Genomic DNA, 9,662 nt, shown 5'->3' on the forward strand with positions numbered 1-9,662 from the left:
GTTCCTCTGCCTTTTCTAAAACCAGCTTGAATATCAGGAAGTTCACGGTTCACATATTGCTGAAGCCTGGCTTGGAGAATTTTGAGCATTACTTTACTAGCATGTGAGATGAGTGCAATTGTGCGGTAGTTTGAGCCTTCTTTGGCATTGCCTTTCTTTGGGATTGGAATGAAAGCTGACCTTTTCCAGTCCTGTGGCCACTGCTGAGTTTTCCAAATGTGCTGGCATATTGAGTGCAGCACTTTCACAGCATCATTTTCAGGATTTGAAATAGCTCCACTGGAATTCCATCACCTCCACTAGCATCATTAGTTGTTCCCATAAGCATCATCAAAAGTCTCGCACACAACTGAACAGGAGAGGTGGTCTTCATGAGCCCCAGAGTCCTTTGCCGTTTTTTCTGCTATGCTCAGGCATTTCAAAAGCTCTTTTCGAGTCTACAGAGAGCCACGGTTTGGCCTCCAGGGAGGAGCGCCCTGGTCCTGATCAGAGGCAGGCTCTTTACATGTCAGTCAACACCTGCATTGTATTCTAGCCATTTCACAGATGGGTACACAGAGGTGCCGAGGGGTCAAGACCTTGGCCAGGCTCATCGAGGAAAAGCGCCTCAGGGTGAAAACAGGAACCAGAAGTTCTGCTCCAGCCTTTGTAAATCGTGGCTGCACCCGGCCTCTGCAGAGAGAAAACGAAAGCCCTGCTAGACCCAGAGAGAAGGCGGCACTCCCCCCCAAATCATCCAGCATGAAAGGGACAGGCTTGGGATGACAGCCACACTTGTGGGATCTTCTCTGCCCAGCAGAGAGGTCTGAGCGCATTTTATTAAACAGAGGACCATTCAACAATAAATATTTCTCTCACACGGCCAGAGAAGTTACCACAGTTGGCCCTTTCCCAGCCTGGCTGAGTCAGCAGGAAGTTAGCCAAGGTGCAGAAGACCTTGTGTTCTGTGGTGCCGGTGTGTTGATATTTTTGAACTACGGAGCTGGAAAGCAATGAGGACTGGAAAACACCCTCGAACACCACGATCCTCGTGTGCCCCTGATCCTGGAGAAATGAGTCAGGGTCCTAGGGTGCCAGGAGCCTCCCGAGGGTAGAAGGATGGGTGGGTGAATGTTACAGGGCGTTTGGGAAGAAGGGGCCCAGCTGTAGCCCTCTCAGCTACAGTTCCCTTATCTGTAAAATGCGGGTAGGAATGCATTTCCTCAGGGCTGCAATAAGGCTGAGATCTTCTGCCGAGTGAAGAGGGTTTAGTAGGGAAAGCACTGGCCTTGGACTGGATCCTTCCTTTACAGTTAGGACTGCTTAGCTGAGTCCTTGGGCAAGACCCTTTCTCCTTCTGAGTCTGTGTGTGCTCAGTCTTGTCTGACTCTTTGTGACCCCCTGGACTGCAGCCTGCTAGGCTCCTCTGTCCATGGAATTTTCCAGGCAAGAGTACTGAAGTGGGTTGTCATTCCCTCCTCTAGGAGATCTTCCTGACTCAGGGATCAAACTGGAGTCTTCTGTATTGGCAGATGAGTTCTTTACCACTGTGCCACCTGGGGAGCCCTTTTCTGAGCCTATTGCTTCTTCATATAAAGGTGTCTTAACACATCCAATATGGACCTTTAAGAGGTAGGTGTGGCAACCCACTCCAGCAGTATTCTTGCCTGGAAAACCCCATGGATAGAGGAGCCTGGCAGGCTGCAATCCATAGGGTCGCACAGAGTCGGACATGACTGAAGCGACTTAGCAACAACAATAGCAACAGCAGGGACCCAAGCGACTCATTGGAAAAGGCCCTGATACTGGGACACACTGAAAGCAGAAGACGACGGCAACGGAGGGTGCGATGGTTGGATGGAATCACCGATTCAAAGAACATGCACTTGGGCAAACTCTGGGCGATGGTGCGAGACAGGGAAGCCTGGTGTGCTGCAGTCCATGGGATTGCCAAGAGTCAGACACGACTTGGCGACCGAACAACAACAGGAACCCAAAGGACTGAATGAATGTGGAAGTGTCTGTGAATTGTAAAGCCCTAGAGAGACCAGGTATGACCTTTTCTTAGGTCCAGTTGTTATTGTGGCCTCTGCCTGGGGCACATCCTCACTGAGGTCAGGCAGCCGCATGTGGGATCTTGTTTATTTGTGTTAGGCTTTTAGTAGAGTCTGGGGACAGCTCCTTCATCAGGGCTTAATAGAAACAACAACAACAACAACAACTGATTCTGTTGTTCCCTTCCCATAATTAATATTCCAAATAAGAATTATGTATTCACTTTATGAATATTTGATACCTCCACTCTTCAAATATCAACTCAGCTCTCAGGCTGAATTGAAAGAAGTAATTGTTTTTGCAAGAACTCCAATGGACCCTGATCACACCCTGAGAAGGGATGACTTAGTTTGGTTGACAAGACATGTCATACAAACGTCTGAGTCATGGTCCCTGAAGCACCACTCAGCCCCTTTGAGGTGAACATTGAAGGGATGGACTTCCTGGTCCCGGGCCCTGTGAGGCAGGAGGGAAGCCCTGCATGAGGCTGGTTTCAGGGGAACCCCACGGCAGGGCATCCGGGACTCACAGAGGCCCAGTCTCTGGAGGATATCAGTGGCAGTGGGTGAAGTGGGCGACTCATCTCCAACTCAGCCCCCGGTGGGCACCTGGGGAAAAATAGGTCCTCCTTCACCTTGGCACAAAGGTAGTGGATCCCCCAGGCTGAGGAAAGAGAGGACAGAAGGCTCCTTCTCCAGGGGATCTTCCTGACCCAGGGACTGAACCCTGGTCTCTTGCATTGCAAGCAGAGTCTTTGTTGTCTGAGGAACCAGGGAAGGCCCAAAGGAAACTGTTACGTCTTCTTAAACCCAACTCAGTGAGAAAGCCCCTCTGGGTACTAGTCCTTAAAACTCTGACACTTGCTAAATTTCCTAACAGGGAGTATTAACAGGGAGAAAACACCCATCAGTAACCTTGCTGAAATGTGACCACTTTGCTGTCTTTTAATTATATGTACTTTTGGACAAATTTTTATGGTGAATGATAGTGGTTTTCCCATTTACGATGAAACACATGATCTTTTATAAATACATTTTCCCAATCTCTTTTTGCTGTTCAGTTCAGTTGCTCAGTTGTGTCTGCCTCTTTGCGACCCCATGGACTGCAGCATGCCAGCCTTCCCTATCCATCACCAATTCTGAGCCTACTCAAACTCATGTCCATCGAGTCAGTGATGCCATCCAGGCATCTCATCCTCTGTCGTCCTCTTCTCCTCCTGCCTTCAATCTTCCCAGCATCAGACTCTTTTCAAATGAGTCAGTTCTTCGTATCAGGTGGCCAAAGTATTGGAGTTGCAGCTTCAGGATCAGTCCTTCCGATGAATATTCAGGACTGATTTCCTTTAGGATGGACTGGTTGGGTCTCCTTGCAGTCCAAGGGACTCTCAAGAGTCTTCCAATACCACAGTTCAAAAGCATCAGTTCTTCGGCACTCAGCTTTATTCTGTGGACACGTCCAAATGCAGCCCAGAAATAGAGATGGGTGCCTGACATCCCACTCTCTAGCTCCAACCATCATCAGCCCACTCTTCCCACACTCCATTATCGAAGCAACTTCCAGCCGCCTTACACTTTATCTGGATATATTTCAGTATGTAAATTGCTTCTATGTAAGCATAGTGAAAGAACGTGGCAAATGAATCACTGTACAGAAGGTTCCAGATAAAGCAAAACCTGCGAGCAGCCTGGATGACTGGGGGTTGGGGACCCTTGTGCAGACCAGCTTCTTACTGAGTGCATGAAAAGCCTGCCCCCGCCAGGCCTCTGCTCTAGCCCTGGCATAGGCTTGGCACTTGGTTCTCCCTGTCCATGTCCTTTCAGATGGTGTGCCTCTAGAGGGCAAGGCTGCTGTTCTGAGAGCTCTTGCATGGTATCTCTGGACCTGCTCAGGAAATGTTCCCTGAAGAACTGATGCGGGCAAGAGGAGCTAACCTTTCAGATTTCCTAACAATGAAGTGTGGTAGGCTGAATTTTAAATGGACCCCATCACCTTTGTCCCTGGGGTCACGTCTATGAATGTGTAGATTACATGGCAAAAGGAACCTTTGAGATGCAGTGAAGGTTACTAATCGGTCAACCTTATCAAGATAAGGAGATTATCCTGCATTATTAAAATCTTGGACTCTCCTTGGTGGGCTCTGTGTCATCACAGGAGCCCAGAAAGAAAAAGCACAGGGGTCCCAAGCATAAGGAGGACTTGACATGCTGTTGCTGCTTGGCAAATAGAAGGAGCCATGTGAGGAGAGGTGTCGGTGGCCTCTGAGAGTAGAGACCAAACCCAAACCAGCACCCAATGAGGATGTGGAGTCTCAGTAACCTCAAAGAAATGAATCCTGCCAACAACCTGAAAGGGGCTTGGGAGGGCTTTCACCCCAGGACCTGCAGGTAAGAGCCCAGCCCTGCTGTCCCCTTGGTTTTATTCTTGTGAGACCTAGAGCAGAGAATCTACCAGACTTCTGACCCACATTACCGTGTGGTAGTTAGAAGATGCTGTTTGAAGTCACTGGGCTTGTGGTCATTTGTTACGCAGCTGCAGGAGACTAATACAGATAGAGAGCGAACCACTTTCTATCACTCCTTGTGATGGGTAATCAAGATGCTGATGACACCTTGGCTCAGTTCCAAGAGGGAATCCAGTTCCACCCTCATGTCATGGGCAGGGATGTGAATCCTGGGGAAGGGAAGGGGCCATACTCACACTGGATTGTAACGTCATTGAAGAAAATTGTAAGGAAGCGACTTTTCTCTAGTTAACCCTTCATCTGAGAGCAGATAGTCCCTGGGAACACCTGGTGATGCCACTGACCTAGAACTCATCTCAGCATGACCATGTCTGTTGTCCCTGGGCCACTTTGGGAGGCAGTGTGAGCAGCGCTGATGGGCACGTTGGAGCTGGGAAGGGAGACAGCACAGAGAGGGGCCTTGGACCCTACCTGGCACTGTGGGCTGACTCACCTTTGGGTGCAAGGGAGGCATTGTAGGTGTTTAACTGTGGGGCCGACATGCTCAGATTTGTGTGCTGGAAAAGATGCTGACTGTGTGTGTAGAAAGAACCAGTTAGTGGAAGGCAAGGAAAGGAGGCAGAGAGTGTAGATAGTTAGAAGCTGCTGAAAGAGGCCCAAGGAAAGAGCGGGAAGAGGGTTGTTTAATATACAGATCCCCACACACCACTCCCAGAGTTTCAGATCCTCGAGTCTTACCCTAGACCTACTGAAGTGGAGTCTCTGGTTCTGGAGCCTAGGAATCTGCATTAAAAAAAAAAAAAAAGACAACCCAGGCTTCTAAAATCAGCAGGCTTGAGAAGAAGATGATGTCTAATGGGAGATGGCGGGGGTGGGGGGGAGGGTAGTGGTATAAGGGCCAAGAGTTAAGGATGACACTGGGGTGCCTGCCTCAGGCCTCTGGGCAGGGGTGTGGTGGGGAATTCAGAGAACTGGGGTAGTGAGGGGTGAAGCAGGTCTGGTCTGGGCTGGACCCAGCAGCAAAGGTGGGCAGGGAAGGGGGTGCAAATTACCACGACCTGCTAGGAGCCTCTGAGCGTGGCTGTGTCACTCCCCTGCATTAAATGCTCAACCGGGAAAGTGGAATATATTTAGAAGGCTCAGGTATTTCACAACTAGGGCAGGCAGTGCTGCTTTAAATTTACCAAATCAACAGCTAATTTTTGTGTTGGGTGGGTTGGAGATCTTATGACAGAACAAGTAAGTGAAAATGCTATCGGCTGTAAACTTTATTGGCTAAGTGTCTATTATGCAGCTAAAAACATCCAGTTAATAGGCGATGCCTGTCAACAGCTGGTAGCGACAGAGTCTTAGACGGTGATAACAATGACATTATGTCTCTCTCATCACCCGTAGGTTCTTCGTATCGCCAATTACTGGCCATACGCTGACTCTTGGAGTCCTCTTCCGATTTTCCTTCAGAGGTTTCTGCCTATGCTTGTAGGATCCCCAGGCTTCATTGGTGGGGAAAGCATTTGATTTTAGAAAATAGTTTGGTGGATAAGTTGCTAATCAAGCCAGGAAATTCCAACTGGGGCATTCACCGGAAATTGACTGAGCATGTCCCCTGCCTCAGGCTCTGAGCTAGGGGTTGGGAGACTTACACGACCCTGTTCTCACCCTCAAAGGGCTTACGGTCTCTCAGATTTCCCTGGAGGGATCTCCAAAGTAGAGTTCTAAAGCCTTCAGCTATGGGAGCATCTTGAGAGCAAGTGAACTGACCCCCTGGGCCACCCCGTTAGAATAGGCAGCTCTTATGTAAATACACCTGTTCTGGTGTTTGTTTAAAACTGGCCTGTTGCTTTCTTCACTGAAGTTTTGAAACAGAGTTCAAGTCCACAGCTTTAAGGTATTTGCTATTATCCTAAATCTGGTTGAGGTTTTGGATCGAGTGTAGGAAATTTTCACAAGAACCTAAATTTCACGTCGATTTGTGATGGATTAGCATACCAAAATTGGCTTAAAGTGCACTTAATGGATGCATTACTGCAGAAGGGATCTGTCTAACCGGAGTATTTTTAAATTTATGAAATTGAAATGCACTTCAGGTTACAGAGCAGTCTAAATTCGTCAAAGTCAAAGGGCTGGAGGCAGGTCGTTGCCGGTGGCAGAAAGCTGAAGCCACGTCCACTGAAACAAATTTGAGAGCTGGTGCACTGAGGCCCAGGGACCCCCATCGTCCCCGGGGTGGCCCTCCCCAGCACAGGAACTGACTCCAGTAGCTTTCCGCCCCACCCCCACTCTCCCCCACTCCAGGCTGTCCCTGTGGAAAGAGCCTCACATTTGGGAATAAAGTATCCCAGGCTCTGCTAAAGCATTAACTGAAAATTAAGGGGTTAGGTGATAAGTAAGTCCTCTGACATATAAAAGGGGACATTCCTGGGACTTCCCTGGTGGTCCAGTGGCTAAGACTCTGCGCTCCCAATGCAGGGGGCTGGGTTCGATCCCTGTTCAGGGAACCAGATCCCTTGTGCCAAGACTAAGATCCTCATGCTCCAACGAAGAGCAAAGATCCCACATGCCGCAACTAAGACCTGCTGCAGCCAAATTTAAAATTGAATAAATATTTAAAAATAAAAGGAGCATTCCATTCTGATAGGAGGATCTGGGGAGACCCCAAACGCTCTAGTCTCAATGCTCCTATCGTGCAGTGACCGAAAGCAACGTTGTGGCTGTTGAGTTGGGGCTTGTAATGAGCAGTGCCCATGGCCTGACCTTGTCTCCTTTCCCCCCAGGTGGTCTGTTCTTTCCGTTTTCAAGTTGTTGGGCCATTTCCTGGAACTGTGATTCCCATCTCTTCATTCCTTTAAAATGAACTTCCAACAGCCATGCCTCTTGTATCAGCAGCGTTATAAGATCCCAGAGCTGCAGCTTTCAAGGTCCTTCCTCCCTCCAGGTGGGGAAAGAGAGTGAGAGAGGGGCTCAAGGTCTTACAGACAGCTGATGGCAGAAGTAGAACCTGGGTCTCCGAGCCTCAATATTTCCTGAGCAACTCACACGCATGAGGCCAGGAGACTGACACAGCTGTGTCCACCTCTTTCCTCTACTCTCACTGCGCTTACATGATGGGTGTGCCCGCCGTGAGCTTGAATTCACGGACACTAGTGCACACTGAAGGTGTAGAGAGGCCTTTGGTCTTTGCCTGTGTGGCTTTGTTTCTGAGCCGCAGTCTCCTCACCTGAAAAATGGGGATTCAATAATAGTGGCTCACGAGGCTGTTGTGAAGGTCAAATGATACAGCACAGGGTGAGTGCTTCATGGGGTATGTCACATGGTAGGGTGCTGTAGGTCCGCATTCTTAGGAGGGCGTGGAGACTTAACCGTCTTAGTAGCTCCCACCTTCACGCTAGTGTGTGGCCCACAGCAAGGGTTCAGGGAATGTCTGCCAGATGAATGAATGAATGAGTGAATGAATGTAACTTGGGGATCATGGCAGGTCCTCGGTCTTCCAGTTTTCTGATGTGTGTGCACTGTCTCATAGAATCTTTACTCAACTAATATTTGTTCATGAATTCAATTAACCAATTGAATAACAGTTCTCATGTGACTGTTACATGCAAAGCCACTTTCCATAGCACTGATTACTGATAATAGCTAACGTCCCTGAGCTCTAACTAGGGTCTAAGAATTGTGTTTGGTGTTTCTCAGTCACTGAGTCATGAATCTTCACACCAGCCCACTGAGGGCATGCATCAGTCAGCTACTGCCACGATAAGGCTGTGTAACAAAACTCCAGCATACACCTTGCAACACGCGTTTCCCCCTTGTTCATGTGTTTATAGGTCAGCTGAGGCAGTGCAAATTCCAGCTGTGTGGGGGAAATCACTTGGCTCCAGGCTGCAAGTTGAGTTGGGTCTGCTCCACGTGTGTTTAGTTTAGAGCCTTGCTGGAAGCAGCAGCGGCTTCTCAGGATGTGTTGGTGTTGTTCTTATTAAGGATTCAAAGCACAAGAGAGCCAGCCCAGGCCTGCAACACACGTCGAGCCTCTGATTCAGCCACATTCTTCACAATCTCATTGTCTAAAGCAAATCATGTGGCTAAGTCCAAGCTCAAGGGATAGGGAAGCATGTTCCATGAACTATGACGCTGTGACAGGATATCGAAGTATAAGAACCTGCATGCGGTCAATAATTCAACTTACTGCATGTAGTGGCTGTTATAGGCCCCAGACGGAGGCGAAGAAAGAGGTGACTTGTCCAGTGTCCCTCAGCTAGTCAGTATCAGCAGTAGGGGTTGAACTCAGACAATTTAATTCCAGAATTATGGAGGCCTAAGTGTGCATCTGGGGAAGAGACTTTTTTTTTCTTAAATTACTTTTTTTTTTCACTCACTAGTTGCCAGTGTGATGCACCAGCCTCTCGCACAGACATGTATCCGTCTGTCCATCCGTCCACTCATGCACACACGTCTGGTATTTGGGTGTTCTCTCAGTTTCCAGAGTAACAGACTCAAGGGCAATTCTTGATTGATTTTTTTTTTTTTTTTTGAAATTAAAGTTGAGAGGAAAAACTGCCCTCCAGTTAATCTCAGGCACGTGTATAAATACCTTTAGAAAGTCCCTGGTGGAATCTGTATCAAAGCAGCAGCATGACTATACTTAGAAACAATTTGCTCCATGTCAACCGTGATTTCTGACACCTGAATTTGAAAGTGGCCTGGGTGGGCCCTGAGCCATCTACGCAACAGAGAGATGTGTTTACTTGGAAGGAGGAGAGGAAAGACGGAGGTATGTGTGGCCGTGGAATAATGTTCCACACACCCTTACAGGAGGGGATTTCCTTCTGGGTGTTTCCACAGAACCTTCCCTGTGTTTGTTTAAACCCATTGCACACTCTGGTCTGACAGCTGCCTGGCCCAGGGCCTTCCTTGCAGACGCATGCACAACCAACCTTCTTTAACAGCACCCTGCTCTGTGCCCCCCCTCCCCACACAATTACTTGAGTATATAAACCTCACTGAAAGGCAGGCTTTTCTTGGGAGCTAATAAATAAGCCCCAAAGCCACAACGTGTGTAAGACCTTGAAAAATGGCATCATCATCTATTGGGAATTGTGAACCCTGCAAAAAGCAGCTCATTGTATTTTCAGAAAAAGCTTTTTGTTAAAAAAAAATAATAATAATGAACAAA

This window comes from Bison bison, unplaced genomic scaffold (genome assembly GCF_000754665.1).
Source record: "Bison bison bison isolate TAMUID 2011002044 unplaced genomic scaffold, Bison_UMD1.0 scf7180017864456, whole genome shotgun sequence".
Classification (NCBI taxonomy): domain Eukaryota; kingdom Metazoa; phylum Chordata; class Mammalia; order Artiodactyla; family Bovidae; genus Bison; species Bison bison.